At 38.8% G+C, this 25,240-nt stretch overlaps 1 protein-coding gene across 3 annotated transcripts in view; it reads right to left on the bottom strand.

Moving 5' to 3' along the window:
• DAAM (disheveled-associated activator of morphogenesis-like protein) overlaps window positions 1-25,240 on the bottom strand; it is a 460,107-nt gene that overhangs the window by 377,605 nt on the left and 57,262 nt on the right. For 2 of the 3 annotated variants that reach the window (XM_083114203.1, XM_083114204.1), the window contains exon 2: window positions 18,686-18,741. The gene's annotated coding sequence lies outside the window, so the exon portion shown is untranslated. Of the gene's footprint in view, window positions 1-16,877; window positions 16,935-18,685; window positions 18,742-25,240 lie in introns of those variants that run through there. The other variant, XM_083114205.1, reaches the window with a different exon arrangement.

Genomic DNA, 25,240 nt, shown 5'->3' with positions numbered 1-25,240 from the left:
AACTTTTACTCTAATTAACAAATTAAAGTAAATAATTGGAGCTTTCTAATTCAATTAAGATATAAGATAACTTTATCAAACAAAAACCATAAGTTATCAAATGGTCTGCTCTTTAATTTTGGTTATCTTCAGTTTTAGTGCACAACTCACCGTTTTCGAGATATTCTTTTTTTAAATTTTCAACGCTAAATCTTGGCGCCCTTTTTCAAGATGTCGTCGAAGTTACAGATTAGAGAGTTGTAAACTCTTCAAAATCGGATTCGTCACATTTTTTTTTACTATGGAGGCAGTTAGTTTCATTTCTGTTGCAATTAGTTGCCCAGACGACATTACTAGACTACGTTCTAAGGTGTTTCACTCAATGTAGCATATACTACTGTCAGATTTGTTTTATACCTGTTCTCAAATCAACCCCTAAATGAAACGTACATCAAACAGACATTACACTTAACTGTATAACATACCTTATTCCCACCAAAATTGAAGATCCGCTTTGCTAGGTATTCGAAGTCAAAGGTCACATCATGAAGTGAGAAACCTTGCTCCTCTCCTACGGACGGCTATAGTATAACTTGGGTGTCACTTGCACTTGTAAAGAAAATTTTCCATATTTTTCAAAATTGTCGCATGAATTAAACAATATACTCTAATCTGTTCCCTAAATGCTAACTTAGTACACCCTAGACTGCATTTTGCGGACTAACAAACCTTTGACATCTGAACTCAAAGCCAGTATAATAATCTAAATGATACAAATCATTCATATCAATTAATGTAATTTGCTTGGTTCACCTAATATACTAATATAACTTAAAGAGAAAAAGTCTACAGCGAGCAACTGAAATACATGGACAGGGATACAATGAAGATTAGGAAAATTTCATTTGATTTATTTTATTTTGTTTCGGTTTTCTGCCACTTATGGCTAATCGCGAAGATGAAGATGAGTGATGCTAAGATGAAATTGATTGAAGGGACACCTATTCCCAGGCCGGGATTCAAAACCGAGAAACGAGCTGTGCATTCCGCCACCGAGACAGGAGCTAGGGAAACTCAAGAGGGAGAGAAATAGGGAGATTATGTGAAGATTGAAACAGGAGAGATAGGAATGGTAGACAAGCTGCTTTACAACAGGTGACAACATCGAGTCCCTTCCCTACTTCTTTCTAGATTGGAATGGATAGAGATACTAAAAATGAGACAGATAACAAGAATATTAGAAAAACGGTGAAAGCGGGAGAGAGGGCTTTAATACAATTGATTGCTTTATTGATTTGCTTTATTTTGCTTCGCTATTTGTGCCACTTTTGGCTAACTTGCGAAGATGGGGATAAGTGATGAAATTGATGAATGGACACTCCAAACATTCATGCCCAGGCCAGGATTCGAACCTGGGAAACCTGGAGTCTTAGCGCGATGTGGTTGGATTACAAGCAGAGGACAATGGTGGAAAAGGGTAAATAAGAAGTGATGCAGCAGCAAAGAGAAAAGGCGAAAGAAAAACAAAAAAATAGGAGAGAGAATGAGAGTAAGAGGGCCAGAGAATACGTGCTTGTAAAACTCATAAACATTATATCTGTCCACATTATTTTATCAGTATTACGCTCCTGCAATATTACGTGTTAAGATGAAACAATTTCTAGTGTAATATGCACAGTCCTGAGTGTATTAAGAAATGGAAAATTCAACGTTAGAATTTGTTGAAACTGAGTTGCAAATTTGAAGAAACGTTTTTGAATTCGTCATTTTGAAACACTGATTGGGATTCAAAACCATTCAAAGGTTGCTCAAGCATTTTTGAATTTCAATTTTTGAAGTTGTCCTTCGGATTCAAAACTTTCTGAAGGTTGTTCAAAAGGATACATAACCTAGACTACGAAATGGCATCGTTTCCGTTGAATTTGGTGAAAGTGCTACTGAGGCGTCAACCTGTAGTAGCATTTTTGAATTCGTTATTACGAAAAACTGAATCGGATTCAAAACTTTTTAAAGGTTGTTCAAAACTATACAAAACCCATAGATCATCCTGGCATAGGAATTTTTCGAATTCAAAACAAGTGCTGCTATAGTAGCATTTTTGGATTTGAATTTTTGAAGTTGTCCTTCGGATTCAAAACTTTCTGAAGGTTGTTCAAAACGATACATAACCTAGACTACGAAATGGCATCGTTTCCGTTGAATTTGGTGAAAGTGCTACTGAGGCGTCAACCTGTAGTAGCATTTTTGAATTCGTTATTACGTAAAACTGAATCGGATTCAAAAATTTTTAAAGGTTGTTCAAAACTATACAAAACCCATAGATCATCCTGGCATAGGAATTTTTCGAATTCAAAACAAGTGCTGCTATAGTAGCATTTTTGAATTTGAATTTTTGAAGTTGTCCTTCGGATTCAAAACTTTCTGAAGGTTGTTCAAAACGATACATAACCTAGACTACGAAATGGCATCGTTTCCGTTGAATTTGGTGAAAGTGCTACTGAGGCGTCAACCTGTAGTAGCATTTTTGAATTCGTTATTACGAAAAACTGAATCGGATTCAAAAGTTTTTAAAGGTTGTTCAAAACTATACAAAACCCATAGATCATCCTGGCATAGGAATTTTTCGAATTCAAAACAAGTGCTGCTATAGTAGCATTTTTGAATTTGAATTTTTGAAGTTGTCCTTCGGATTCAAAACTTTCTGAAGGTTGTTCAAAACGATACATAACCTAGACTACGAAATGGCATCGTTTCCGTTGAATTTGGTGAAAGTGCTACTGAGGCGTCAACCTGTAGTAGAATTTTTGAATTCGTTATTACGAAAAACTGAATCGGATTCAAAACTTTTTAAAGATTGTTCAAAACTATACAAAACCCATAGATCATCCTGGCATAGGAATTTTTCGAATTCAAAACAAGTGCTGCTATAGTAGCATTTTTGAATTTGAATTTTTGAAGTTGTCCTTCGGATTCAAAACTTTCTGAAGGTTGTTCGAAACGATACATAACCTAGACTACGAAATGGCATCGTTTCCGTTGAATTTGGTGAAAGTGCTACTGAGGCGTCAACCTGTAGTAGCATTTTTGAATTCGTTATTACGTAAAACTGAATCGGATTCAAAACTTTTTAAAGGTTGTTTAAAACTATACAAAACCCATAGATCATCCTGGCATAGGAATTTTTGGAATTCAAAACAAGTGCTGCTATAGTAGCATTTTTGAATTTGAATTTTTGAAGTTGTCCTTCGGATTCAAAACTTTCTGAAGGTAGTCCAAAACGATACATAACCTAGACTACGAAATGGCATCGTTTCCGTTGAATTTGGTGAAAGTGCTACTGAGGCGTCAACCTGTAGTAGCATTTTTGAATTCGTTATTACGAAAAACTGAATCGGATTCAAAACTTTTTAAAGGTTGTTCAAAACTATACAAAACCCATAGATCATCCTGGCATACGAATTTTTCGAATTCAAAACAAGTGCTGCTATAGTAGCATTTTTGAATTTGAATTTTTGAACATGTTCTTCGGATTCAAAACTTTCTGAAGGTTGTTCAAAACGATACATAACCTAGACTACGAAATGGCATCGTTTCCGTTGAATTTGGTGAAAGTGCTACTGAGACGTCAACCTGTAGTAGCATTTTTGAATTCGTTATTACGTAAAACTGAATCGAATTCAAAAATTTTTAAAGGTTGTTCAAAACTATACAAAACCCATAGATCATTCTGGCATAGGAATTTTTCGAATTCAAAACAAGTGCTGCTATAGTAGCATTTTTGAATTTGAATTTTTGAAGTTGTCCTTCGGATTCAAAACTTTCTGAAGGTTGTTCAAAACGATACATAAAATAGACTACGAAATGGCATAGTTTCCGTTGAATTTGGTGAAAGTGCTACTGAGGCGTCAACCTGTAGTAGCATTTTTGAATTCGTTATTACGAAAAACTGAATCGGATTCAAAACTTTTTAAAGGTTGTTCAAAACTATACAGAACCCATAGATCATCCTGGCATAGGAATTTTTCGAATTCAAAACAAGTGCTGCTATAGTAGCATTTTTGAATTTGAATTTTTGAAGTTGTCCTTCGGATTCAAAACTTTCTGAAGGTTGTTCAAAACGATACATAACCTAGACTACGAAATGGCATCGTTTCCGTTGAATTTGGTGAAAGTGCTACTGAGGCGTCAACCTGTAGTAGCATTTTTGAATTCGTTATTACGAAAAACTGAATCGGATTCAAAACTTTTTAAAGGTTGTTCAAAACTATACAAAACCCATAGATCATCCTGGCATAGGAATTTTTCGAATTCAAAACAAGTGCTGCTATAGTAGCATTTTGAATTTGAATTTTTGAAGTTGTCCTTCGGATTCAAAATTTTCTGAAGGTTGTTCAAAACGATACATAACCGAGACTACGAAATGGCATAGTTTCCGTTGAATTTGGTGAAAGTGCTACTGAGGCGTCAACCTGTAGTAGCATTTTTGAATTCGTTATTACGAAAAACTGAATCGGATTCAAAACTTTTTAAAGGTTGTTCAAAACTATACAAAACCCAAAGATTATCCTGGCATAGGAATTTTTCGAATTCAAAACAAGTGCTGCTATAGTAGCATTTTTGAATTTGAATTTTTGAAGTTGTCCTTCGGATTCAAAACTTTCTGAAGGTTGTTCAAAACGATACATAACGTAGACTACGAAATGGCATCGTTTCCGTTGAATTTGGTGAAAGTGCTACTGAGACGTCAACCTGTAGTAGCATTTTTGAATTCGTTATTACGAAAAACTGAATCGGATTCAAAACCTTTTAAAGGTTGTTCAAAACTATACAAAACCCATAGATCATTCTGGCATAGGAATTTTTCGAATTCAAAACAAGTGCTGCTATAGTAGCATTTTTGAATTTGAATTTTTGAAGTTGTCCTTCGAATTCAATATTTTCTGAAGATTGTTCAAAACGATACATAACCTGGACTACGAAATGGCATCGTTTCCGTTGAATTTGGTGAAAGTGCTACTGAGGCGTCAACCTGTAGTAGCATTTTTGAATTCGTTATTACGAAAAACTGAATCGGATTCAAAACTTTTTAAAGGTTGTTCAAAACTATACAAAACCCATAGATCATCCTGGCATACGAATTTTTCGAATTCAAAACAAGTGCTGCTATAGTAGCATTTTGAATTTGAATTTTTCAAGTTGTCCTTCGGATTCAAAATTTTCTGAAGGTTGTTCAAAACGATACATAACCTAGACTACGAAATGGCATAGTTTCCGTTGAATTTGGTGAAAGTGCTACTGAGGCGTCAACCTGTAGTAGCATTTTTGAATTCGTTATTACGAGAAACTGAATCGGATTAAAAACTTTTTAAAGGTTGTTCAAAACTATACAAAACCCATAGATCATCCTGGCATAGGAATTTTTCGAATTCAAAACAAGTGCTGCTATAGTAGCATTTTTGAATTTGAATTTTTGAAGTTGTCCTTCGGATTCAAAACTTTCTGAAGCTTGTTCAAAACGATACATAACCTAGACTACGAAATGGCATCGTTTCCGTTGAATTTGGTGAAAGTGCTACTGAGGCGTCAACCTGTAGTAGCATTTTTGAATTCGTTATTACGAAAAACTGAATCGGATTCAAAACTTTTTAAAGGTTGTTCAAAACTATACAAAACCCATAGATCATCCTGGCATAGGAATTTTTCGAATTCAAAACAAGTGCTGCTATAGTAGCATTTTTGAATTTGAATTTTTGAAGTTGTCCTTCGGATTCAAAACTTTCTGAAGGTTGTTCAAAACGATACATAACCTAGACTACGAAATGGCATCGTTTCCGTTGAATTTGGTGAAAGTGCTACTGAGGCGTCAACCTGTAGTTGCATTTTTGAATTCGTTATTACAAAAAACTGAATCGGATTCAAAACTTTTTAAAGGTTGTTCAAAACTATACAAAACCCATAGATTATCCTGGCATAGGAATTTTTCGAATTCAAAACAAGTGCTGCTATAGTAGCATTTTTGAATTTGAATTTTTGAAGTTGTCCTTCGGATTCAAAACTTTCTGAAGGTTGTTCAAAACGATACATAACCTAGACTACGAAATGGCATCGTTTCCGTTGAATTTGGTGAAAGTGCTACTGAGGCGTCAACCTGTAGTAGCATTTTTGAATTCGTTATTACGAAAAACTGAATCGGATTCAAAACTTTTTAAAGGTTGTTTAAAACTATACAAAACCCATAGATCATCCTGGCATAGGAATTTTTCGAATTCAAAACAAGTGCTGCTATAGTAGCATTTTTGAATTTGAATTTTTGAAGTTGTCCTTCGGATTCAAAACTTTCTGAAGGTTGTTCAAAACGATACATAACCTAGACTACGAAATGGCATCGTTTCCGTTGAATTTGGTGAAAGTGCTACTGAGGCGTCAACCTGTAGTAGCATTTTTGAATTCGTTATTACGAGAAACTGAATCGGATTCAAAACTTTTTAAAGGTTGTTCAAAACTATACAAAACCCATAGATCATCCTGGCATAGGAATTTTTCGAATTCAAAACAAGTGCTGCTATAGTAGCATTTTTGAATTTGAATTTTTGAAGTTGTCCTTCGGATTCAAAACTTTCTGAAGGTTGTTCAAAACGATACATAACCTAGACTACGAAATGGCATCGTTTCCGTTGAATTTGGTGAAAGTGCTACTGAGGCGTCAACCTGTAGTAGCATTTTTGAATTCGTTATTACAAAAAACTTAGTCGGATTCAAAACTTTTTAAAGGTTTTTCAAAACTATACAAAACCCATAGATCATCCTGGCATAGGAATTTTTCGAATTCAAAACAAGTGCTGCTATAGTAGCATTTTTGAATTTGAATTTTTGAAGTTGTCCTTCGGATTCAAAACTTTCTGAAGGTTGTTCAAAACGATACATAACCTAGACTACGAAATGGCATCGTTTCCGTTGAATTTGGTGAAAGTGCTACTGAGGCGTCAACCTGTAGTAGCATTTTTGAATTCGTTATTACGAAAAACTGAATCGGATTCAAAACTTTTTAAAGGTTGTTCAAAACTATACAAAACCCATAGATCATCCTGGCATAGGAATTTTTCGAATTCAAAACAAGTGCTGCTATAGTAGCATTTTTGAATTTGAATTTTTGAAGTTGTCCTTCGGATTCAAAACTTTCTGAAGGTTGTTCAAAACGATACATAACCTAGACTACGAAATGGCATCGTTTCCGTTGAATTTGGTGAAAGTGCTACTGAGGCGTCAACCTGTAGTAGCATTTTTGAATTCGTTATTACGAAAAACTGAATCGGATTCAAAACTTTTTAAAGGTTCAAAACTATACAAAACCCATAGATCATCCTGCCATAGGAATTTTTCGAATTCAAAACAAGTGCTGCTATAGTAGCATTTTTGAATTTGAATTTTTGAAGTTGTCCTTCGGATTCAAAACTTTCTGAAGGTTGTTCAAAACGATACATAACCTAGACTACGAAATGGCATCGTTTCCGTTGAATTTGGTGAAAGTGCTACTGAGGCGTCAACCTGTAGTAGCATTTTTGAATTCGTTATTACGAGAAACTGAATCGGATTCAAAACTTTTTAAAGGTTGTTCAAAACTATACAAAACCCATAGATCATCCTGGCATAGGAATTTTTCGAATTCAAAACAAGTGCTGCTATAGTAGCATTTTTGAATTTGAATTTTTGAAGTTGTCCTTCGGATTCAAAACTTTCTGAAGGTTGTTCAAAACGATACATAACCTAGACTACGAAATGGCATCGTTTCCGTTGAATTTGGTGAAAGTGCTACTGAGGCGTCAACCTGTAGTAGCATTTTTGAATTCGTTATTACAAAAAACTTAGTCGGATTCAAAACTTTTTAAAGGTTTTTCAAAACTATACAAAACCCATAGATCATCCTGGCATAGGAATTTTTCGAATTCAAAACAAGTGCTGCTATAGTAGCATTTTTGAATTTGAATTTTTGAAGTTGTCCTTCGGATTCAAAACTTTCTGAAGGTTGTTCAAAACGATACATAACCTAGACTACGAAATGGCATCGTTTCCGTTGAATTTGGTGAAAGTGCTACTGAGGCGTCAACCTGTAGTAGCATTTTTGAATTCGTTATTACGAAAAACTGAATCGGATTCAAAACTTTTTAAAGGTTGTTCAAAACTATACAAAACCCATAGATCATCCTGGCATAGGAATTTTTCGAATTCAAAACAAGTGCTGCTATAGTAGCATTTTTGAATTTGAATTTTTGAAGTTGTCCTTCGGATTCAAAACTTTCTGAAGGTTGTTCAAAACGATACATAACCTAGACTACGAAATGGCATCGTTTCCGTTGAATTTGGTGAAAGTGCTACTGAGGCGTCAACCTGTAGTAGCATTTTTGAATTCGTTATTACGAAAAACTGAATCGGATTCAAAACTTTTTAAAGGTTCAAAACTATACAAAACCCATAGATCATCCTGGCATAGGAATTTTTCGAATTCAAAACAAGTGCTGCTATAGTAGCATTTTTGAATTTGAATTTTTGAAGTTGTCCTTCGGATTCAAAACTTTCTGAAGGTTGTTCAAAACGATACATAACCTAGACTACGAAATGGCATCGTTTCCGTTGAATTTGGTGAAAGTGCTACTGAGGCGTCAACCTGTAGTAGCATTTTTGAATTCGTTATTACGAGAAACTGAATCGGATTCAAAACTTTTTAAAGGTTGTTCAAAACTATACAAAACCCATAGATCATCCTGGCATAGGAATTTTTCGAATTCAAAACAAGTGCTGCTATAGTAGCATTTTTGAATTTGAATTTTTGAAGTTGTCCTTCGGATTCAAAACTTTCTGAAGGTTGTTCAAAACGATACATAACCTAGACTACGAAATGGCATCGTTTCCGTTGAATTTGGTGAAAGTGCTACTGAGGCGTCAACCTGTAGTAGCATTTTTGAATTCGTTATTACAAAAAACTTAGTCGGATTCAAAACTTTTTAAAGGTTTTTCAAAACTATACAAAACCCATAGATCATCCTGGCATAGGAATTTTTCGAATTCAAAACAAGTGCTGCTATAGTAGCATTTTTGAATTTGAATTTTTGAAGTTGTCCTTCGGATTCAAAACTTTCTGAAGGTTGTTCAAAACGATACATAACCTAGACTACGAAATGGCATCGTTTCCGTTGAATTTGGTGAAAGTGCTACTGAGGCGTCAACCTGTAGTAGCATTTTTGAATTCGTTATTACGAAAAACTGAATCGGATTCAAAACTTTTTAAAGGTTGTTCAAAACTATACAAAACCCATAGATCATCCTGGCATAGGATTTTTTCGAATTCAAAATGGTGCTACTACAGGTTGACAGACATAAGAAAGAAAGGAGAGAGAAGAGGAGAGCTCTCTCTACACTTGATGAAGCACACGAATGCACTTGCCTCGATGGCAATGCAAGCATCCGTGTGAATGACATTCTTGGCGCCTGCGTAGTTCCTTACAAGCGACCAGCATGCAGATGGCGACACCGGAGGCCCATTGTTTCCCTCTGGCCGTCCACCAAGTCACGTCGACTGCACAGTTACGGAAAGACTCCTCATCACGCCCTCCTGGAAACGGTTCAATCTTTTTGCATTTTACGCATTAAAATTCTTATCTGCGGAGCGGAACAGGACAGCGAGTTGGGCTAGGCACTGCGGGTTGCTTGTAAAATGTGCATAAGTATTGCCACGCAAATTGTCCATCACAATGTTAATACTTTGTTTTAACAATGAAAGTTCAACAATTGAAACATAGCGCCGTAGAAGCTATTGTCCAGTTCTTAAAAGTACAATTAATGAAACGAGTCGTGGACAATTTGCCAAATAATACTTGTGCATCCCACTGTACTCACCGCGATCATTATCTGGAATCATGGTTGTTAAAGGTCCAGGAATTTTAAATAAATTCAATTCCGGTCCGGGAGAGAAAATCTGCAATCATAAATAGGTTGTGGAGCGTAATGATTTTTTTATATGTAAAATATTTCAATTAGGTCCAGGCAGGGGCGCCGACTTGTCAAAATTATTAGGGGGCTCTGATCACTGAAATAAATGACTGAATGACTCCCTCCCTCCCTTTTTTAAAAATAAAAATTACGTCTTCGTATAGCAGTTTTTAAGCAGTTATTACATTCCTCATGCAAATGATATGTAACATGAAAAACGTGTGTCTGCTCATTTGTTTTTTAGATAACAGTTAACAATTTTATGTAAAAGTAGGCTATGTATTTACATTAAGAGGCCAACATAACAGTTTTATGCCGGCCTCGGTAGCCGAGCGTCTTGGGTGGTGGGTTCAACTCGCTTTGATCCAGAGGTCTCGGGTTCGAGTCCCGGAAAGGGCATGTGTGTGTTTTAATGTCCGCAACAGACTTGTAAAGGAAGGACATGTGACGGGTGCAAAGAACCTGAGTGTTGACGTACCCATAAAAATAGCGAATATTTACAATATTTAACAGTTTTATTTAATTATTTACATAAATGCTAAAACAAATCGCAGGCAAATATAGTTTTACTTTTTTGTTCTTGCTACAATATTTTACTTTTTAAATTTAATTTTGCAATAATAAATAAACACATAGCTCGCCGTGATTTAGCAATAATGCCTTTGATCATAGCCGTTCTCGCTTTCGCAATACAGACGTTTCATAAGCTTTCCTTGCGTACTATACTGCAAGCCAGTGTTGAATAAACTCAAAGACTTTAGAATTATTTTCCCCTTATTCTTTGGACTAGAGGAAGAGATTTCGAGGATAACTAAATATCCTACATATCAATATTGCCTGAAAGCCGTGTTTACGACCTCAAATTGTTCAGAATTCACTAAACAACATACTGGTATAATTGTCATATCACCTCGTTATTTTGGAACTCTTTTCAGTAAAAATGTTAACAATACTCATAATTATATACTTAGTAATATATAGTAATAAACCATGTGTTTTTCTGTCTCCGTTCATAGCCCCTCCAAAGTTGATGGTATAGTGGTCTCAGCCCCCAAATTTGATGGTCTAGAACATTTCAAATGTGTATTTAAAGTTAAGTTCATGTGGCACAATTCAGAGTAAACTTTACAAGAGACGCAAAATAATACATTAGATCCTCTTAAGCAAAATTATTTGGGGGGCTCTGCTCCCACATCATTAACATTGGGGGGGCTCGAGCCAACCCAAGCCACATGGAGTCGGCGCCTATGGGTCCAGGAACCTCTTTTCCGGCTGAATTTAAGGCGATGAGGGACAATTACGCACTAGTTGTGCATTTATTTCAATATCGTCGGATTGGGCACTGCTTTTTAGAAAAGGGTTTAGTATGCGAGAGAGTATGAATTTCCCTCCACGTTGCAAGTGGAAACTGTTTCTCAAGTTGATTAGTAGCCTAAGCTAGACACGATGTTTGAAATATATGATTAATAAGTGTTTACAAAATCCCATGTATTCCTTATGGGAAATCAACTTCAAGTTACGGCTAATCAAATGGGAGTTTCCACTTTTCCTACTACTATGACATAGTTCAACGTGGCCTTTTTCCGTGCACGTACTATTCTACGTCATTGGGTGTTTGATATGCCCGAGAGAACGAATAAAATAATGGTCCCTTAAACCTAATGCATTTCTCCTTACCTCATACGGCTATCGTGGCAGTGTTGCCAAACCTGATGCGCATAAAGGAGCTACATTTCACTATTAATAGAGCTAAATATGACTTTCAAGGATCTAGATTAACGAAGGCTGCATGAAGTGCCTCCTCAGGTAATTTTAGGTGTCAGAGGGGGGGGGGGGGGGCGCTGCTATTACCGTTAGCTTTAAAGTGCTGGCAATTTATTCTTAGTTTTCACCCCCTAGATTTGACGGCATCACCTATCTCAATAATTCAATGATGTTCATATGAAATCGAAAATAATGGATTCCCTGATAATAATATTGTCATCTTCACCTTAGCCACAGCACTATACATAAAAATGCCTGAGGGGTGGGTGGTGCAGCCTATATATGAATATCACGTAACGTGCAAAATGTACAAAGGTTGGTCTTTATGGGCTGCAGCCAGTGGTGGCGGCATCATGGTGGGGCAGAGGGCGGGTGCCACAGTTCACAGTCAAACGAGTGCACGAAAGAGCCAGATCTGGCTCCAAAAGAGCGAAGTTGGCAACAGTGATCGGCAGCTGCCCCAGCGAGTTAGGGGAAATTGTCCCTCCTCGCCTATAATACGGTCCAGGAACCTTTTTTCAATGAAACAATACGCAACATGTACCGAATTTAAATTCTGCGAGAAAAAAGGTTCCGGTCCTGCATTTCTTCCCCCTCATCATTTTACGAATTTTCCAATGTAATTTAGTACATTACAATTTTATCATTTCAAAGAAAACTTCTGTAAAAATAACAACATTATTCTACTTCTCGACAAACCTTAAAAGCTAAACTGCGAAAAACTTGCCTCATGGCATTTATAAATATGATTAAATTCAATTAGAGTTGGATTAATACTGCGTGAGCCCTCATCGCATTATCTGATGCTCACTGCAACAGAGGCTTTTGGGGCTGGTCCTGCGTTCCCGCCAAATCCCTCCGAGCGGGTGAATGGGTCCAGGTCAGTGGCCCTGGAGTAGCACCAGACGCCCCGCCAGACGAACCTCCATGCAGAATCCTTGCCTCCTGATCAATGAGGGAGCACGTGCTTCGGAATCGTTTATTTCGGAGCCGCGAGGGAAGGAAGGTGCGTTCGCAGAGTTGCCAACTAAAGGGGAAAGTGGCCGAAACTAGTGGCAGGAGCAGGAATTCGTGGAAAATCGTCAAGTTGTTGCTGAAAGGGTTACTCTGCGAGGAAAACTCAGAGCAAATTGCTCAGTAGCGGACCAGTCCTTTGAGGAATCGTTTCCTTGGCCACTATATTAACATTAAACGTAATGCATTAAAGTGAGAGATATTTTACTAATACGAATGTAGGCCATGATTTGAACAAGACACGGGAAAACAGAACGGCACATATAATAATACTGGCTGTAGGCTACGTCGCCAGAGCATCGTTAGCTTACAAGAATACACTTCCAGTGTGCACACTGCGTAGAAGAGAGGACGACGCTTCAGTACGTTCCTGGTCCAAAGCACCTACCCCGAGATTCGAACTAGGTAGGGTACCGCGGCTCTCACAATTATTATAATAAAATCAGATTCATGGGAGAAACCTGATAATATCAATAAGCATGTGCAATGAATGGCATATCGGGTAAGCAGGGCATTATTTAGATTTCAAGTAATGGGAAATTCACTCGCGTCTGCTTGGATGTAAGGGCGGATTTAGCTACTATTGTGTTCCAAGAGTTGGCACCACTGTTCCCTTGGCAATCACACGTATCAGTCGAGGTTCGCTGTCGCTGCACGAATCTCTCCCCCATAAACACCTGACAAGCAGCTCAGCAGTAAAACTTTTATGGAGCTTCTTTTTTTAGTAACAGCAGCTAATCTCACTGGCACTGACTAGCACGGCCTCAAGCTCTCCACAAATAAAGTTGAGCTATATTAAAGTTAAGGCTTAAAGCAGGAATTTAATCCGACTGGATTTAATAAGAGCCAACTAGGTTTATGACCTGCAAACGTTGAAGATGAGAGAGAACAGAAACACGGAAAAACAGAAACATGAATAGAAAAAAGAGGGTGAGATATATAGCGAGATGAAACGAGAAATATGGTTAAGGAAGAGAGATAAGGGACAAAGAAACGAAAAAAGGAATAGAAATATGCAAGGGGAAAAGGAGAAGAGAAACATGGAGCGAGACAGAGAGAGAGAGAGAGAGGGAGGGGAGAAAAATGTGTAGAGAGAAAGAGCAGACAAGGAAGAGAGAGGAAGAAAATGGAGACAAAGAAAAAAAAAGAATGATAACAGAGTAGAGAAGTAACAAGAGAGAAAACGACAGAAGATTAAAAGAGAAACACGAAATATAAGTAAAGAGGGTAGAGACAAAAATAAAACACAATAGAGAGAAAAGAGAAGAAAGGCCAAAAGAGAAAAACAGCAAAATGAAAGAGAGAGAGAGAGAGAGAGAGAGAGAGAGAGAGAGAGAGAAACAAAATCCTTCCGCCCTTTTAAATCTCTGCACAGTATCTGCATACCGAGTCGTTATAAAAGCACAGGGGAAGAGAAGATCTGCGTCGAATCGTGGCATATGATAGAACAGTTATGCTTACTGTCGGATTAAAAATTATACAAGGTTGGGGAGTAAGTCATGGCAATCCAGTAATAATTCGACAATCAAAGGATGTATTAAAAATTTGTTATATACAATACAACTGAAAGAGTATCCATATTTTGTTGGTAGGAATCATGAAAGAAAACCCAAGCAATCCTGTGACATACACATGTATGAATGTACAAGTTACAAAAACCTGTCTGACCCTGTGACATACACATGTGCACATGTTACAAAAACTTGTCTGATTATGACAAACCTTCGAAATAATCTCCCGCATTGCCCACAGCACGCTGCCATCCATGTGGAAGAGTTCCTGCAGCGACATCTAGTACGACGTGCCTTTACGGAGAAGCGTCCAGATCTACTGCATAATGCAATCATACTCCACGATAATGCAAGGCCACACAAGACAGCTTGTGTACGGGACCTACTGCGCAGCGTGCTGTGGACAATGATTATTTCGAAGGTTTGTCATAATCAGACAAGTTTTTGTAACATGTGTATGTCACAGGGTTCCTTGGGTTTTCTTTCAAGATTCCTACCAACAAAATATCCGTAATGGATACTCTTTCAGTTGTATATAACAAATTTTTAATACATCCTTCGATTGTCGAATTATTACTGGGTTGCCTTGACTTACTCCCCAACCCTCGTACATACTCGAGTTTAGACTCTAAATTAAGCAATAGATGTACATAAAAAAGAGTTACATCAAAATTTACCCGATTCAATTCTGCGTTAATCTATGCTAACCAAATTTTTTTTCGAGTTTGCTTCATATTTTGTATCGTCACGAGCACGAAAAAAAGTTCGGGTTTTTGAGTTTTGCAAACGATCGCTCTCTTTGAAATCATGTAAATCAAAAACTGGTCGTCGGATCGTTATGAAATTTTAGCAGGGTGCAAGCAGAAAGGTTTTAAACACAATTCTTAATTTTCGATTTTTTTAAAAAAATTGTCAAAAAACCGTTCTCGTTCCTTTTGCGAAACAACTTTTTCTTAGTAATGGGTAGTCTTACAAATACAATATTGGTCTTGCTTTGCATCTATTTTAACATACATTATCATTGTGAATCAGGGGCGCCGCCTTGTCAAAATTATTGGGGGGGGGCTCTGTTCATTGAAATGAATTAATGAATGATTCACTCTCTCCCTTTTTAAGTTTTGGCCTCAGTGTTCGGAATCTCATAAAAGCCCATGAATTCCTCAAAAATATCAAAATTTTTATTCACAGTTCGAATGCAGAATATTAATTGTCCACGGATGGATATGTCACAAGGTTCGTCAACCATAATAGCAAAATATTCCAGACTTTTAATATCTGCTACCACGGAGCGCAAAACAGATCTCCCTAATATATGAATGATCTCGTTCTGAATGTCATGTGAGAGCCATTTGTAGCCCGAACGTCCCATCCACTACCCTAGTTCAAGCACATCCTCTTTTGAAACTCTTTTTAGTAAAAATTTTAAAAATACTCATAATTACATACTTAGTATATAATAATAAGTCATGTGTCCCCCCCCCCCAAAGTTGATGGTTTAGCGGTCTCAGCCCCCAAAGTTGATGGTCTAGAACATTTCAAATGTATATTGAAAGTTAAGTTCATGTGGCACAAAATTTGTGCAAACTTTACAAGAGAAGCAAAATAATACATTAGATCCTCTTAAGCAAGATTGTTTGGGGGCTCTGCCCACAAGCCCCATGGAGTCGGCACCTATGTGTGAATTCACATTACGAAACCGCGGACGTGGCAACAGCGATGTCCGTTGAACCGGGGAACCTGTCTTCGGGTGTCAGCTTCTTTCCTCGTTTCGCGCCCCATCCAAATCCAAAGGTTTGCTTCTTACAGCTTGCGGAATCCTGCCCAATGTCTCCTCACTGACCAACAAATAATCACCCAAATTCAACGAATGATTTTTGAAAAAATGTCTGCCATCTTGTATTTAGATATCTAATAGAAAACATATTTGGCAATAAGCAAGGATAATTATGCACTCTCATTATCATTGATAACAAACCAATTTCTACATTGTGTATAAGATACCTATTTCTATTTAAAGCTAATTCTAAAGATTAAACAATTTACACCGATTTTATTTAAATTTTTTAATGTATTTTCTGCATATCATTTCATTCTCGAATAAAAATGATTTCACAAATAATTTAATATTGTTTTTTCACGCTACTAAGAAAGTATGAGAAAATTGCTCAATTTTAGGAAAATTTTAAAATAATTTGATTGGTTGGGATTTATGGTCGAAAACTAAATTCATAAAAATCAACACGACGGACAACATTTTTTAAATGGCGGCGGAAAGCAAGTCCTAGAAGAATTTGGGCAACTATTTCAAATATCAAGGTAGCGTCGTTGCCTTGTAATCAAGGAGTCCCGGGTTCGATACTCGCTGGAGGAACATAGTGGTTCGGATCCCACTTAAAACTGTAGGTCCAGTCCCAATTAGCCTTACTGTGAATAAAGTGGACTTAAAACACCAACTCAATCAATAAAAAAACCTTCTTCATGCGCGTACAGTCACGCCTGTAAGGAGTTGTGTGTGTTGCCGGTTGAAAAACGCGAAGAGGACAATGCACTTTGCGAGAGGAATCAAAGACTGGACCACAAACAAAAAGGAAACGTTTTCGTAAAGAGAAGTTTGCGCGTATTTACCTTTCAGCTCGCCTTGGGAGTCCTTTTGATGGAAGCCACAATGGAGCCTCGCACCGGGAACAGCTGAATCCGATTTTGCTATTGAGTTCGTTGTTCTGGAACGTAAACAAATCCCTTGGAAAATGTTATCACAGGAAGCAGGAATTCCCGTCCAAGGAGATAGGCGGAAAACAGCCCCACGAAGAGGAGGTGGCGGACACAATTTGTAGATATTATTCAGAACAACGTGAAACAGAGTTTAATTTTTTTTAAATAAACTCTTTAAGGATATTTGAGCCCAAAAGAGATCAAACAACAGTGAGAGGAGAACATACCAAAATCTTTCTTCATCCTCTGATATTATAATAATTCATTAAAGCGGGAAGGGTAGAAAAGTTTACGGGATACTTGTTGGGTGGTAGAGGACCTGTAGGAAAGCCAATACTACTGTAAAATAGACCTGAAAGAAACCGAAAAGGATGGTCAAGCTTGGACTGACCCTTGTCCAGGATAGGGACAAACATCCAAACAGAATTCTACAAAAAAAAGTGATGTGTGTAAGTAGAAGCACTGCCAATTGGGGAGTACTTAAAGAATTGGGTCTAAACAGAGAGACAGTACAAGCTCGGATGAGAGCTTTAAAGTATTGGCTTCAGCTGGCAAGGGAAGGTAACACGACACTGAAGGGCCATTGTGTGATAATGCAAGTAAGAGAAGAAAATACACGGAACTGGGCGAGGAATATAAAAAACATGTTGTACTCTATTGGGATGGGGTGGGTGTGGGAAACGGGAGGTAGGGTAGCTATATCAGTAGAAAACCAAATCAGAGAGAGACTGCTGGACATAGACAGGCAAGAAATACTACTCGACTGCCAGACGAAGACTTCACTAAGGAACCAACTGAAATCAAGGGAATGGGGCAAAGCAAGATACATAAATGTAGTGGGCAAAAAGGAAAGGGGAGGGTTAGCATGGTTCAGACTGGGGGTTGGAAACAAGTAAGAATGAAGCAGGGGAAACGATATGCTCTTTGTGCGGGGAGGGAGAGACGGACGAGCATCTGCTATCTGCCTGCCCCTCTGCGCGTGATTTGCGAGGCAAGTGGGTTAAGAACGTAACAGGGAGGGAAATAGTGGAAGTGGTAGAAGATAGAAGAGGAATCATAAGTGAGATAGTGCAACGAGTGGGGAGATATTTGTGGGAAGTGAGAGAACGAGCGGAAAGGTGATAGCGGATACCGATAAGAGCGAAGAAACCGCACAAAGCAACCGCAGCTTATAATACGTGGACTGTGGAACCAACATTGTGCAATATATATATATATATATATATATATATATATATATATATATATATATATATATATATATATATATATGTTTGTTTGTTTTTGTTTCATAAATAAAAGCGACAGAAAAATGTTATTTTTAGCGGAAGATAAGTATATATTTCATTCTTGGCATGTGAATCCCTGCTATAAAGAAAGAGAAAAATTATGGGCCCAGAACAGAGTCAAATCTGACTACATTGACATATTCACGTCTTGTGTCGACTATTTTGGAACTCCCATCGCTGTCAACTTCTATTTCAATGATCTAATATTTTTGAAAGTGACGAAAAACCACATAAAACGCTTGCAAAGGCTCTTCCCTTCAAGACGACTTTAAACACCAAAAATTGCTCCCACAGATGGAAATATGGCAGCAATATTCCAAGTTCATTCTCCATGGCCGCGAACCACTTCATATTCATATTCGCACATCCATCTAAACAGATAAACAAAAGTCCTCGCATTCTCACAAATTAGTATCAAACAAGAGATCTTACCTTGTGAATTCAAACTGCAAATAAAATAGCTTCATTTCGGGACCCATGGCACATTCCTGAAAAAGAAAAGAAAACGGTTCATTGATTGGTTCAGGTTGAAATTTTGGAGGGTCACTTAGGCTATTTGCACCTGTCACATGATACGGGATGCAGCCCCTTATCGTAACTAAAATATAACTAAATAACATGACTGTAATGTCCGAGGAATAAAACATTCCGACTTCGGTTAAAAGCTGAGGGTGCAAAGGGGCACACAGAGGGATAAAACACAGGACAACACACAGAATTATACTGGCCATGGGGGCAGTCGCCGGAGCCTCGTTTGTCTGCAAAATGCAGTCCAGGGTGTACTACGTGGAAGTGAGGTTGACAATTGGGTGTACTACGAGGGCGTCGCCAGAAATTTTTACAGGGGGGTCGGCCAAATGATAAAATTTGAATAGTAGATAAACTAACAAAAATAAATTTTATTCGAAATAAATGGGAAGACTGTATCCACCAAACGAGTGAATACCAGCACAACTATTTTCCATTATTTCTTTTGCATTTTATGCAGTTAGTGTCTGAATGCATTTTCATATTAACCTTTGCACGTCTCGTTCAAGAAAAGGCTTGAAATATTAGGGGGATTTGTTTTATACATAAAGTGTGTTGTGTGACATCTCACCTATAACTGTAATTATTAGAATTTTGAAAACTGTGGAACCATTTGTTCTTTGGATGAAATGGTACAAGGGTTGATCAAATGAAAAGGTACGAAACGTCGTAACAACGGAATCGTTTATATAATACCGATGCCGCGTTGGGAGAACGTAGCGTGATATGTAGGAGTGCGATTGGAGTCGTCACGCGGAATGGGAGCATGCAGGGGAACGCGCATGCGCAGGAGAGAGCAGAGGCTCCGATACAGAGCGCCGTCCAAGTGACGCGGCAGTGCGTGTTCGGACAGGATGGCGTTAACATTGGCAAATTCGACTGTTGTGGAATTCCTTGAACACAGACGAACCATTAACTCTGATGTGTACTGTGAGACACTCCGCAGCCTACGCAGGTCCATCAAGAACAAACGACCGGGGCTGCTCACGGAGGGTGTGGTTCTGCTGCATGATAACGCACGTCCACACGTCTCCAGGGTCACACACGCGGAACTGGCCAGGTTCAAGTGGGAGCAGCTAGACCATCCGCCCTACAGTCCGGACTTATCCCCCTGTGACTTCCATGTGTTTGGTCCCCTGAAAAAGCATCTCAAAGGAAAGCGCTTCACCTCGGACGATGAACTCAAGGACGCTGTGAAGGACTGGGTCGCGTCACGGCCAAAGGAATTCTGGGAAAAAGGAATCATTCGGCTCGTTCATCAATGGGATCAATGTGCTCAGGCCTATGGAGGATACTTTGAATAAAGTATTCATTTACACCGACAGTGTCGTTTTGTACCTTTTCATTTGATCAACCCTTGTACAATATAACCATGTTCCTATTTTCATTCAATGTTTTCGATCCAATGCATTTTTACTTTGATTTTTCTGTTCGAATACTAACTAAATGAACTTTATTTCTGTTCTTAACAATACGAGTAACAAACTTTCGGCTTTCTTGTATCTTTAAATGAACAATGTTAATTTCTACGGGGTTCAACTACCCGTTTGACCCCCCCCCCCCCCTCCCGACGACCATGCTTAAACCCCAGAAAAGAAAACTGAAAATTGTTATTTCTAAGTAATTATAATAGAGTCTGGATTTATTTTTCAATTTCAACCGGGCTTTGAGTGTGACTGCGAACGACTTTTTCGAAATTTTTCTGCGTTTTAAGGAAACTCCGATATCCAAAATTCTGAAAATACAGATCTGTGTCAAGCATCTCCTATACTAGGGGGCACGAAATGAGGCGCCGTCAGAATTTGCTGTTGACTCATCGGCTTGCAACTTCATTCGCTCGGGAGGTAAAAAGGGGCGGTGTCGAGACAAGACTTGGAAGTGTCAGTCTGGTGCCACATGCAAGGAAAATAAATCACCAGCTTTTTTCAAAAACGTCTCGTCCTTTGAACTAATTTATGCGGCAAGTCACGAGAAATGTGTAAATGTGCTACAGAGGCAACATGAGGGCCGACTTCTAAAAACAGCATGCGTAACACCTCCATTGAAAATCCTGGGCACGCCACTGCTTTTCCCCATCTCTGCCGTCCAGGTTAGCCAAAATTGCAGAAAAAAATAAATTTCAATTCAGACTCTCTGCAGCACAAGGATATCGATTCCCTAAGAGTTAAAAATGATGTATCCTACATTTCAAGAAGATTATATTTTTCGTGACTTGCTGTTTAAATTTCTTTGATGGACAACAGACTTTCCAAGATAAGCTCCTCAAATTTCAGCGCCACGAAATTGACAACACTGCACGATGTTCCACTAAAACAGCACCAAAAAAATATTTTTCAACAATTCACAATTCAGACTGTCGTCAAGACAGGTCCAAAAGTCCAACGAACCTTTTATTTTTTTTTATTTTATTTTTTTTTAATAAATTAATTGATATATTATACTGATCGCGGGTTCGGGGGCTGACCTACAGTACCGCCGGACCAGGAACCGGCGCGGAGACCGGCTTTAAGGCAGTGACCCTTTGTTGCCGCGTTTACCTGCGAAGGAACTCTCGGTCAAACAACGAATTAGGTCTATTGCTTGGGCAAGAAGCGACAACGTTAAGATTTCCCCCTTCCCAAAGCAGCCAATAGGGAAACAGGATTTTGTCAAAATAGCCGTTCTGCGCTGTGATTGGATATCGGTTAGTACGGCGATTCCACTGTACATGTTGGTGTGGCTCGATGAGTGTCAACAATCTCAGTTGCGAAGTAAAAGCTGTAGGGGAACATCTCTCTCCTGTTACAACGTTGCCATTCGTACGTCTGTTCTTCTCAGTTGTTTTTATTAGCTTGTTTGCTTTGGGGTCTTTTGTGTACTAATCCCCCGTCTTTTGTGTACTTTTGCATAACAACTTTCATCTAGTATCGCCGCTGATCAACTCTCCAGCCCTTCTTTTAATAGTACGTTTGGCAACATTCGACTCGAAAATGCCCGATGTCAGTCGGAGAATTCAACTGATCGCTGATTCGCTGTTTCTCAGCCGCCCGGTGGAAGCGCGAGCAGTATGGACGATAGAAGTTGGAACACTTCGCGGCAGTGTTGCCACATGAAGGGAAATTTTCCTTTTGCAGGGAAATTCTTACCGAATTTTTAGCCATAAAGGGAAAAGGGAATTTCGATGGAAAATAACACAATTTAAGGGAAATTTTAAGACATCTGACTTTACAATATTGCAGTTTAGTTTACAGTTGCATATCCACATTATTTTATTTTCTGTTCTTTCTTATTGCTGGTCCTTTGAATCTATTTATATTTTTGTTAAGTTTATTCTCCGTTGCTTTTCTGCATCTTTGGACAATAGTAACGATGAACATGAACGATTTCATGGATTCCTTTCCAGGAAGCAATGAAGCTGACGTGTCAAAAGTTGAACATTTTTTATTCATACGAACATAGACCAACGGAAATACTACTACTACTGCTGCTACTACTATTACCACCAGCACTACCAATATTAATATTATTACTATTAATAATAATAATTACTGCTACTGGTGTAGCTGCCATTTTTTTATTATTATAGGTGAAGGGAAAAAGTGGTCCAAAAAGGGAAATTTCACCCCTTGGAAAGGGAAATTGTCCCCTCAGATCGTGGCAAAACTGCTTCGCGGTCGGAAATCCTTCCCTCCAGGGGCGTTTCGACCTCCTGTTATCTGTGACCCGTGGAGGATGAAGAAGTTGATTCCGTTTTCAGTCCCCGGAGAGCAACGGCGCTGTAAAATTATTTTTGCACAACGCGAGAGAACTTATTGATCCAGAACTGCACATTTATAAGTTCGCGACAGCTGAACTGAATTATCTAACTTTGGGTATTAAGCCGTGTAAAACATCTTGCCAAGGACACGTGTGTGTGTGGGGGGGGGGAAAGGTTTATATATGTATATACACACACAAGACTACAAAAACGTTCCCCGAAATATGACTTCTCTGACACAAGAAACAAAATGATCTAAGACGTCATTTTTTTGCAGAGAATTTTTATTCATAACCTTTAGCTTACTCGATTTTTGAAATTGACTTTTTTTTATAAAATATTCAAAATAAATTACCTTGTTCCCTACGGTGTTTGCAATATTTCTGTAGTACTTTTGTTCACAAAAACATGAATGTAGTGTAAATACACTGCTCAAAACAATTAGGGGATCAGGCAAAAATAAGTAGGGGATCAGACTAGATATGTTGTCAGCGCCTGTATGAGCTACAATCAGCTGCTAAAGCCCAGTAAACGAAAGTTCCAGTGCCTTAAACATGATGTAACCTTTGCACTGGTGATATCAAAGGGTAGAGGGGAGTGTGTGCGCGCTGGTGTTGTATGCTAGTCGTCTCTGGTTAGCGATACCGTTCAGTTGAGAAAGGCAAAGGTTCAAGTGAGAAAGGCAATGCCGCACCAACGTGATTTACCGGAAGCTATGGCTTGGAGAGCCACAGGAAGGATTGAAGCTGGGAGTCACATTCCCAGGTAGCACACGCCATTGGAGTGTCGCAAAGTGTGATTTCCATACTATGGAATCGTTTTGAAACAGCAGGAAGTGTTCGCAGAAGACAAGGCCAAGGCCGTCCACGAGCAACAACATCGAGGGAGGACCATTATCTCTTAATCACAGCCCGTCGGAACAGGGGGCAGAATGCAACGCTACTGCAATGTGCCTGGCAAACAGCAACGGGATGCAGAGTGTCATCGCAAACTGTCCGGAATCGTCTTCATGAGGGTGGCCTCTATGCACATACGCCCATGGTGCGTGTTCCATTAACGTTACAACACCGTAGAGCCCGTAGAAACTAGGCGGAGGAACATCGTGGTTGGGGACATGCCGAATGGAGGTCAGTTTTGTTCACTGATGAGTCGCGATTCAGTGTGGAACCTGACAATCGACGTGCTCTCATCTGGAGGGAATGCGAAACACGAAACAACCCAGCTTTTGTGCATGAACGCTCCCAATATGTTGGCGGTGGACTGTTGGTGTGGGCAGGAATCAGTATTGGTGGACATTCGGACCTGCACATCATCCGCGATGGCACCTTGACAGCTCGAAGGTATAGAGACGAGATCCTCCGACCTTATGGGTGCCATTGGTGATCCTTTCCGTTTCATGGATGATAATGCTTGTCCACACCGAGCTGGGTTTGTGGACGACATGCTGGACCAGGAGGGTATCGAGCGTCTGCCCTGGCCAGCTTGCTCTCCAGACTTAAATCCAATCGAGCACATCTGGGATGCACTAGGCCGACAAGTTGCAGCTCGATCAACACCTCCCACAACTCGGGCAGAGCTGGAAATTGCCCTTCTGGCAGAGTGGCGACGTATTCCCCAACAACTCATTGACCAGCTCATTGATTCCATGCCACGCAGGTGTGCAGTAATATTGGCCGTTAGGGGAGACCATACACCGTACTCGTACTAGAGGAGAGTTGCTGTAGTGTTTGTGTCTGTTTTTGTGCTTTTTTGTGTGCTTGTCCTACTGATGCTCTAATTGTCATATCAAGTCACATGTCATTAATGTCATTAACATCAGGTATCATGGCAGCATATCTTGCTGTAACTAATCCCAGAATGAACTAAAGGATCTGGTATTAGTATGGCTACATGAGTTTTGATATCTGGTATGATCCCCTACTTATTTCTGCCTGATCCCCTAATTATTTTGAGCAGTGTATAATGCAAAATGCACTATCAGTCGCCATCTTTGAATGTGTCATTCGAGACACTCATGCCAGTGAGAGTACAATTGGTTGGTAACGATTGTAATTTTTTGTAATTATTATAATTAATAAACAACTCCAACTCTTTAAACAAATAAGGATCAATGAAAAATTAGTTTTCTTTTTTAGTTTTTGTGAATGGTAAATAAATTATGTGTGTTGACAATCGTGCAATAATTGGTTATTTTTATTAAATAATGGTAATATTTTTTGTTATTATTATAATTAATAAATAACTGCACACATATAATCAACAAAGATAGCAGTGATCCAACAAGAATATGGTATTGTATTAAAAATAAGAAAAGAGTGTGAGCCTGTGAGCCCCCCCACCCCCTCAGGTAAGTAAGTTTCTCGAAAGACACGGGTTAAACTCACTTCGTATTTTATTTATTTATTTTTACTTAGTATCGGCTTTCTCCATTTTTGACCAACCGCGAAAATGAAGATCTCCTTTATAAACGGTAGTCTGTAACAGAATACCCTGTAAATCGCGTCCGTCCATATATAAGATTAACTGAAATACACAAAAACGGAGGATGGAAGACACATTCATAATAATTTCGATCACGAAAAGGTCGGAGGCGTCCAGTTGTCCTTGGCACAGAAGTCGAACGAGGGACCGTTAGCAGAATCCTGGCAGGGCTCCTGTTTACAGCACGGTGCTTGAGTTTTCGAGACCAGGTCAGGCTTCTTGCGCGAAATCTCCTCTCCACT

Source organism: Lepisma saccharinum, chromosome 28 (assembly GCF_977018435.1).
Source record: "Lepisma saccharinum chromosome 28, izLepSacc3.1, whole genome shotgun sequence".
Taxonomy (NCBI): Eukaryota; Metazoa; Arthropoda; class Insecta; order Zygentoma; family Lepismatidae; genus Lepisma; species Lepisma saccharinum.
This window is presented reverse-complemented; position numbering and strand designations above follow the sequence as displayed.